The sequence below is a fragment of the Bos indicus x Bos taurus genome, chromosome 14, assembly GCF_003369695.1.
Source record: "Bos indicus x Bos taurus breed Angus x Brahman F1 hybrid chromosome 14, Bos_hybrid_MaternalHap_v2.0, whole genome shotgun sequence".
NCBI classification, from domain to species: Eukaryota; Metazoa; Chordata; class Mammalia; order Artiodactyla; family Bovidae; genus Bos; species Bos indicus x Bos taurus.
Window position 1 is genome coordinate 79349322 of NC_040089.1, and position 9560 is coordinate 79358881.

Sequence of the window (9560 nt, forward strand, 5' to 3'; positions counted from 1 at the left end):
AGAATCAATATTGTGAAAATGACTATACTACCAAATGCAATCTACAGATTTAATGCAATCCCTATCAAATTTCCAATGGCATTTTTCACAGAAGTAGAACAAAAAATTTCACAATTCATATGGAAACACAAAAGACCCTGAATAGCTAATGCAGTCTTGAGAAAGAAGAATGGAGTTGGAGGAATCAAGCTTCCTGACTTCAGGTTATACTACAAAGGTATAGTCATCAAGACAGTACAGTACTGGCACAAAAACAGAAATATAGACCAAAGGGACAAGATAGAAAGCCCAGAAATAAACCCATGCACCTATGGGTACCTTATATTTGACAAAGGAGGCAAGAATATACAATGGCACAAAGACAGCCTCTTCAATAAATGGTGCTGGGAAAACTGGACAGCAACCTGTAAAAGAATGAAATTAGAACACTTCTAACACCATACACAAAGATAAACTCAAAATGGATTAAAGACCTAAATGTAAGACCAGAAACTATAAAATCCATAGAGGAAAACATAGGCAGAGCACTCAATGACATAAAGCAAGATCCTCTATGACCCACCTCCTAGAGTAACAGAAATAAAAGTAAACAAGTGGGACCTGATTAAACTTAAAAGCTTTTGCACAGCAAAGGAAACGATAAGCAAGGAGAAAAGACAACCCTCAGAAGGGGAGAAAATAACAGCAAATGAAACAACTGACAAAGGATTAATGTCCCAAATATACAAGCAGCTCATACAACTCAATACCAGAAAACAAAAAACCCAATCAAAAAGTGGGGAAAAGACCTAAACAGACATTTCTCCAAAGAAGACATAGAGATGGCTGACAAACACATGAAGAGGTGCTCAACATCGCTCATTATTAGAGAAATGCAAGTCAAAACTGCAGTGAGGTATCACCTCACACCTGTTAGAAAGGTCCTTATCAAAAAGTCTACAAACAATACATTCTGGAAAGGGTGTGGAGGAAAGGGAACACCCTTGCACTGTTGGTGGGAATGTAAACTGATACAGCCACTGTGGAAGACGGTATGGGGATTCCTTAAAAACTAGGAATAAAACCATCACATGACCCAGCAATCCCAGTCCTAGGCATGTACCCTGAGGAAACCAAACCTGAAAGAGACACATGTATCCCATCGTTCACTGCAGCACTATTTACAACAGCTAGAACATGGAATCAACCTAGATGTCCATCAACAGATGAATGGATAAAGAAGTTGTGGTATATATACACAATGGAACATTACTCAGTCATAAAATAGGAACACATTTGAGTCAGTTCTAATGAAGTTGATGAACCTAGAACCTATTATACAGAGTGAAGTGAGTGAGAAAGAGAAAGAGAAATTTTGTATTCTAACACATATATCCAGAATCTTGGAATATGGCACTGAATAATTTATTTACAGGGCAAGAGTGGAGAAACAGACATAGAGAATAGACTTATGGACATGGGAGAGGGGAGGAGAGGGTGAGATGTGTGGAAAGAGTAACATGGAAACTTACATTATCATATGTAAAATAGATAGGCAACAGGAATTTGCTGTATGTCTCAGAAAACTCAAACAGGGGCTCTGCATCACCTAGAGGGGTGGGATGGGGAGGGGGAGGGAGGGAGGTTCAAGAGGGAGGGGATGAATGTGTACCTATGGCTGATTCATGTTGAGGTTTGACAGAAAACAGAAAATTCTGTAAAGCAATTATCCTTCAATGAAAAATAAATTAATTTTTAAAAAAGGAAGTGAAAGGAGAGAAACATAAGCACACATGAAAGTAATTCAGGTCATTGTTCAGCATTAATACATATATATTTAAATACTCAATTAAATATATATTAGCAAAGGTACTGATTCAGATTAGCTTCAAGTCAATTTTAGGAATACTAACAATCTCAATTAAGGTTTAACCAAGAACTAATAGCATTCTTTCAATTTATTTCACTCAACAAGTGGGGGGAGGTCACACTCAACAAGTGGGGGGGGGTCACAGTTGTTTAAAAATTGACTGCAAGAGGCTCTTCATGCCTTGTCTATTTACAAGCACAAAAAGAATAAAAGACCTGACAGTTAAAACAAAAGAGTTTTGAAATGTAAAAAATAAAAGAAATACAAAATACTAATTCAATCCTGGATAAGGTTAGTTGCTAATTCATGTTTGACTCTTTCGCAACCCTATGGACTGTATAATACCAGGCTCTGTCCATGGGATTCTCCAGCCAAGAATACTAGAGTGGGTTGCTATTTCCTTTTCCAGGGGATATTCCCCACTCAGGGATTGAACCCTTGCCTCCTGCATTGCCAAGTGGATTTTTTACCACTGAGCCATCAGAGAAACCCAGGAAAAAGATATTAAGTTGTTTAATTAAAAACGGAGTTCTTGTAATGTGTCATTTTGCTTATTCTTGAATAAGTTGGAATTTTTAGAAGAAAGAAAAAAAAAAGTTATCCAAAGGAATGACCACCGTAAATAATCATGGATTACAGATTCAAAAGTAGGGTGTACATGGCCATTTTTATCCAAGGAAAAGAACTTACAAAAATGACATACAAAAACTCTCATTTTATTATTAATAAAGATGTACTTTTGGGTTTATTTTATTATATTATTCAAATTAAATCCCTAGTTCTTATTTTGGTCTTGGAGTCTGAACTAGTTTGGTACTTGTGTGTAGATGACAGGCATTAAAAAAAATTATTGGAATACAGTTGATTTATAAAGTGTTAGTTTGAGGTATATAGCAAAGTGAATCAGTTATACATAAACAAATATATACTCTTTGAAGACTCTTTGCCTGTACAGGCATCACAGAGAGCTGAATAAAGTTTCCTATGCTGTACAGCATTAATCATCTGTCATACGTATCTATCTTATTAATTATCCATCATGCATATATCTATCATTACATATAGTGTGTATATGTCAATCCCAACCTCCTGATTTATCCTTCCCAGACTTCCTTGATAGCTCAGTCAGTAAACAATCTGTCTGCAATGCAGGACACCCAGGTTCGATCCCTGGGTTGGGAAGATCCCCTGGAGAAGGCAATGGCAACCCACTCCAGTATTGTTGCCTGGAAAATCCCATGGACAAAGAAGCCTAGCAGCCCATGGGATTTAAAGAATAGGACATCACTTAGAGACTAAACCACAAACCTATTTATCCTCTGGTAACCATAAGCTTGTTTTCTGCATCTGTGATTTTGCTTCTGTTTCGTAAATAAGTTCACTTGTATCAATTTTTTAGATTCCACTTTTAAGCAACATCATGAGATATTTGTCTTTTTACATCTTACTTACTTCACTCAGTATGGCAATCTCTAGGTCCAATCCTGCCGCTGCAAATGGCACTATTTTGTTCTTCTTTATGGCTGAGTAATATTCCATTAGGGATTTCCCTGGTGGTTCAGTGGTAAAGAATTCATCTGTCAAAGCAGAGGTGTGGGTTCAATCCCTGGGTCTGGAAGATCCCTTTGCGAAGGAAATGTCACCCCACTCCAGTATTCTCGCCTGGGAAATCCTGTGGACAGAGGAATCTGGTGGGCTTCAGTCCATGGGGTATCTAAAGACTTGGACACTATTTACTGTATAAATAATAATGATATTCCACTGTACATATATACCACATTTTCTTTATCCATTTTTCTGTTGATAAAAATTTAGGTTGCTTCTATGTCCTGAATGTTGTAAATAGTGCCACAATGAATATTGGATGAACATTGATATGAGTATCAATTATGGTTTTTTCCAGGTATATGCCAAGGAGTAGGATTTCAGGGTCGTATCGTAGGCCTATTTTTATTTTTTAAAGGAAGCTCCCTTCTGTCCTCCATAGTGGCTGCACCAATTTAATTGCCCACCAACAGTGTGGGACAGTTCCCTTTATCCACGCCCTCTCTGGTATTTACTTTTTATAGATTTTTTGATCATGATCATTCTGACTGGTGTGAGGTGATAACTCATTGTAGCTGATTTGCATTTCTCTGACTTTGAGCATCTTTTCATGTGCTTTTCGGTCATCTCTATGTGTCCTTTGGATTATTTGATTCTTTGATATTGAGTTTCATGAGCTGTTTGTATATTTTAAAAATTAATCCCTTGTTGGTTGCTTCATTTGCAAATTTTTATGCCATTCTCATACTTGCCTTTTAAGTGATGGAATGAGGTAATTGTTTAATTAATTGGAGAAAAAGCTTTATATTTTATTATTTGTATGTCATCTTCTATTTGCTAGTGTCCTTTTTGCTTACTTTTTAATATTTTGTCAAGCGATGATTTGCTTCAGTTCTAATTCAAGACTGAATTTTTCAAGTACTTATATTGATCAATGTTTGAATATTTCTTTTCTTCTGGTATTGATTTGTCTATATTGAAAATTTGATGCTTTTGCTTCAGTATGTCAAGAGAGTTTAAATCTATCACTGATCTAAATATTGGCTTAAGATGGATTATATAGGAAAATAAGATTTACACTAATTGTTCAGATGAAATGTGGAAAGTATTAAAATATCTTATATTGCTCAAACTTGTCACCTTGCAAATAATTAAATACACCTATTGTCAAAGACATATCAACAGGATATGCAGTAATATGGAGCTTTAAAGATATATATAAACAAAAGATAGGGATGTAGGCAGTGAACTAAAAGTAATACATACAAAAATATATAAAAGAAATGAAATTTCAAGAATGCATTAAATAGAATAATACAAAAAGTAGGCATTTGTGGAATCAAAAGGGAGAATAAACAATGCATTGTGTCAAATGTTGAATTATAAATACTTCAGAGAAATGCAGCACAAATTTTAATAGTAAACTGTTTAATTTGATGCAAATTAAATATTTCACTGACCCAAAGACTGAAGTTGAAAAATAAGCATATAATTTTTTCATATTGAGTAATTTATAATGAAAACTTGATGTGTTTGCTTTGATATACCTGCAAGATGTTGTGAAGAAACAGATACCCTAGGAAATACAATATGTGATAAACTCATGGAAAATAAAAAAGATACAGTGCATTATAGTCTATATGATAGAATAGATATAGTCTCATGGAGATTATCAAGAAATATGGAAACTACATCATTTGTTGATGAGATTGATATTGAGAGAAACTAAGTTTTCTTTTTTTTCCCTTTATAGTCTATGTTTTAAGCATGTAAGTTAAACATTTAGGTGTAAACGCACATTACGTGATAGGTGATAGATAGATAAGTTGATAGATAATATATAGAACATTCCAATTTAATTTTATTTTTTAAAAAATATAATTTTAATAAAATGTTCAGCCAATAATGATGAAGTACTGATCAACACTTCAGGTTAATTCATTTTATCATTGACTTGTTAAAAATACTACATAGGTCAATAACAGTTATTATTTTCACAGGGATTTGGGTATAAGATAATTGTACCAACTGAATTATTTACCTTCAATTTTCAAAATTTTAAGAGTAGAAAGGAAGAACAGAGATCTATTCTAATTACTTATTAGCTTAATTATTAACTATTTTAAAACATATATCAATTTTTCTAACTTGAAGTCAAATAGTTATGATAAAAGTTCACAGATTTCTAGAACAACATATAAATTAAAGATTATTTGTTATGTGTAAGTCTGTTATCAAAGATGCTGGACATGGAAATGTTGACTTTTAAATGAAATGTCAGTTGTCATAAACTTTTGACTTTTAAATGAAACGCCAGTTGTCATAAACTAAATTTGTTGAGAATAAGTGCCTTAATGTCTTAAGCATTGATAAACATGGAGGAAACAGATATATGCCTCAGTCTCAGCCCTCAGAATTTACATACATTGGGGACAACTATAAATATATACTTGAAATCAGAATGCAATGTTTTAAGTCCTCTGCAGTGTGAAAAAAATCCATGGACTAAATAGATTCATTAATTCAATAGGCATTTATCCCCTGCCTATCATGAGCCTGGTAATAGAGAGATACTGCAGTCTTTCAGGTGAACAGGGCTTTTCATGAAAATGATGTTCCTCAAAAAAGATGACTAGAGTTTTATCAGAAGAAAGGACAGGAGAGAAAGAATGTTTGGCTTGGTGAGAAAGCTTAGGGGTATGACATCTGTGGAAATACTGAGAAAATCAGGTAGTCTGATGGAATTTTCTTGGGAGGTGGTGATGCAGGAAACAAAGTCTTGGAATTGACACTTAAATATTAAAGCTTTTCAATCCAGACTGTACATTCCTAAAAACCATTGAAAAGGTTATGGTAAAATAAATATAAAATGTTGTAGTTTTACAATACATTTTATGAAAGAAAGTGAAAGTGAAGTCGCTCAGTTGGGTAGGACTCTTTGCGACCCCATGAACTATAGCCCGCCAGGCTCCTCTGTCCATGGAATTATCCAGGCAAGAACACTGGAGTGGGTAGCCTTTCCCTTCTCCAGGGGATCTTCCTGACCCAGGGATCAAATCCAGGTCTCCCACATTGCAGGCAGATTCTTTTCCATTTGAGCCACCAGGGAAGCCCCATAGTAATCTCGTGTGTTCTGAAGATTTTTTTACAATAACTTTTATAAAATAGTTCAAATTTCATTTCCTAAAGTTATTTCTTAAAAAAAATCTCCAAGGAAAAATATATTGCAACTTGACTTCTCTTGCTCTACAGCTTCTTTTCTTCATGTAACATTCCTGCTTCTGCATTCTGTGTGTGTGTGTGTGTGTGTGTGTGTGTGTGTGTGTGAGCCCGTCATGGGTCTGACCGGATATCTTGCTCTTCATGGAGCTGGATTTATCTCTTTTTATGTTAGGCATCCAAGCTCTTCAGTCTTAGGTAAAATAACGCGCGGCCCTTCCATAGCACCGGACTCCGGCCAGCCCTCTTTAGAAGTCCGCGTAAGACTCAGAACCTTCTGTTAGTTGCGTTCTTGTTTTGTCCTGGCTCCCATGACCTATCAACACTTTAGGTAACAGAGTTCCTGGAAATTGAAGGGCACACTGATACTAAACAGTGTGTTTAAATGTAAAGTACTTAAATGTAAAACTTGATCCAGGTTTGACATTAGATTTCTATTCAAATATAGGCGATAAAGACCATACAGAAGCCAAACCTAAACTGGTGTAAAGCTATAATAATAAAACATTGATCCTGAAGTGTGGACACTGTGAGTGTGTTTTCAATAAACCTGTTGTTTTCCATGCAATTCACTTCAGAACAAAGGGTTGCTTCCATTGAGCTTTTTTGAAGTATTGCTCTCAACCAATATTTTAATGTCAAAACTTTCTTTGTGCACCGAATCCTGCAGTGCTTAAAATAACAAAGCATATATACCACCCACACCTCTATTGGATTGATGCTGGTAATGCCTCTCTGGTATTCCACAGGGATTCTTCCATCCAGTATAGCATGGACATGATACCTATAGAACTGAAACTCAAAAATCTCAAGAGCTTATTATTAAGGCACTAGGCAATATATTTAAATTGAAATGTAAAGCTGTGTTCTCAGATATCAGTATTTAACAAATGATTTTACAAATAATATTAAAATAGTACTATACCTGGAAAAGGGTAATGTAGAAAATATTTTCATTTCTTAAAAATCATCACTTTCAAGATAATAAACCACATTTTTTAAAAATACATGTGCTGAAAGACAATAACAAATACAAACTCCTAATAACTTTTGTTTCTATATTTTTATTATTGTTCTGGCTATTTATAAATAAAATTATTTATATGATATAAAACATTAACAGCCACAACTTGAAATGTAAAAATATATATTCTTGTATATATGAATTCTTGACCTCTGATACTTTAAAAATTTTTTCATGTCTATATATTTTTCATCTTAGTAAATATATATTGTAATGGATTATAAGAAAAATAAGAAATGGGAAAATATGTATATCTTAACTCGTAATAGATCTTAGTATGTGAATTGAGGCAATATAATAAAAAAAATAGAGTCCAATATTGTGTGACCTTAGCTGAATATGTAAGAGCAATTAGGAAAATATCAGCTTCTTTAAGGTTCAGATGTCTACAACTTAATTAGTTGCTTTTTATTTGGATAACATGCCATATGCTTGCTTCAAGATTATAAAAATGAACTTGTCACAAATAACAATTTTAATGAAGAGTATCAGATATGTGATTTGTCTGATATCTCAGGATCAGAGAGTAATTTTTAACATCTTCTTGTCCATATAGCCAGTAACAGACTCATAGCAGGAATATTTCCATTTTAAGGAATGAGAATAGCTTATGGTTACAGCGTGTGTATGCATCATAGCTGGTGGGCAGAACTATAACATATAAACATAAACATACATAGGCTTATAGGAGGACAGACATCTGATCAAAGTGAGTTCACACGAACAATGAACGTAGCGTAAAGAAGTATCTGTTCATTGGAAGGACTGATGCTAAAGCTGAAACTCCAGTACTTTGGCCACCTCATGCGAAGAGTTGACTCATTGGAAAAGACCCTGATGCTGGGAGGGATTGGGGTCAGGAGGAAAAGGGGACGGCAGAAGATGAAATGGCTGGATGGCATCACCGACTCGATGGACAGGAGTTTGAGTGAACTCCGGGAGTTGGTGATGGACAGGGAGGCCTGGTGTGCTGCAATTCATGGGGTCGCAAGGAGTCGGACATGACTGAGAGACTGAACTGAACTGAACTGAAGGAAGTATCTGTAGTCATTCCTGATCTAGGCCTATATTTAGTTCACATATTCCTTTATTGATGAAATTGTAATAGAGAGCAAAGTCAGGGTTGATGAAAATTGTAATTTTTAGTGTTGTTACTGACTTGTAGTGTATACATGCTAATATAATTTCTTAAATTGAGGGCAAATAAAGACTAAGCTTTAAATTGTTAGGAACAATTATTTGTGATAATATAATGGTAAGCATATACGATTATGCATTTATTGAAGCCCAAATAACTGTAAAACACAAAAACAAACCTTAATGTGAACTACTGATTTTAGTCAATAATAATATATTGATGCTGGTTAATTATTTCTAACAATTGTACCACAGTTCTATAATACATTGATATTTAGGGAAACTGTATGTTAAGGTAAGGGGTAGATGTGAACATTAAATACAACCTACTCAATTTTTCTGTAAACCCAGTACTTTTCAAAAAAATAGAGTACGTTAATTAAAAAAATCATTAAATTTGAGAGTTTAACAGGCAAAGGATTCTTAATTCAAAACTATCGCAACAGAGGAGAGAGATTGTTGCTATTTCCTTCTCCGAAAGAAAAAGCTAGATGATTTATAAACCCTGGGGTGAGCTAACTAACTATTAGGGCCCTTAGGGAAGACTTGGTCATTGCAAATAGGCCATCGCTGCTTGCTAATTGTACCTTATAAGCTGCTACCCTCCTCAGTTCAGTTAAGCCACTGAGTCATGTCCAACTCTGCAACCTCCTGGACTGCAGTATGCCAGGCCTCCCTGTCCATCACCAACTCCCGGAGCTTGTTCAAACTCCTGTCCATCAAGTTGGTGATACCATCTGACCATCTCATCCTCTGTCATCCCCTTCTCCTCCTGTCTTCAATCTT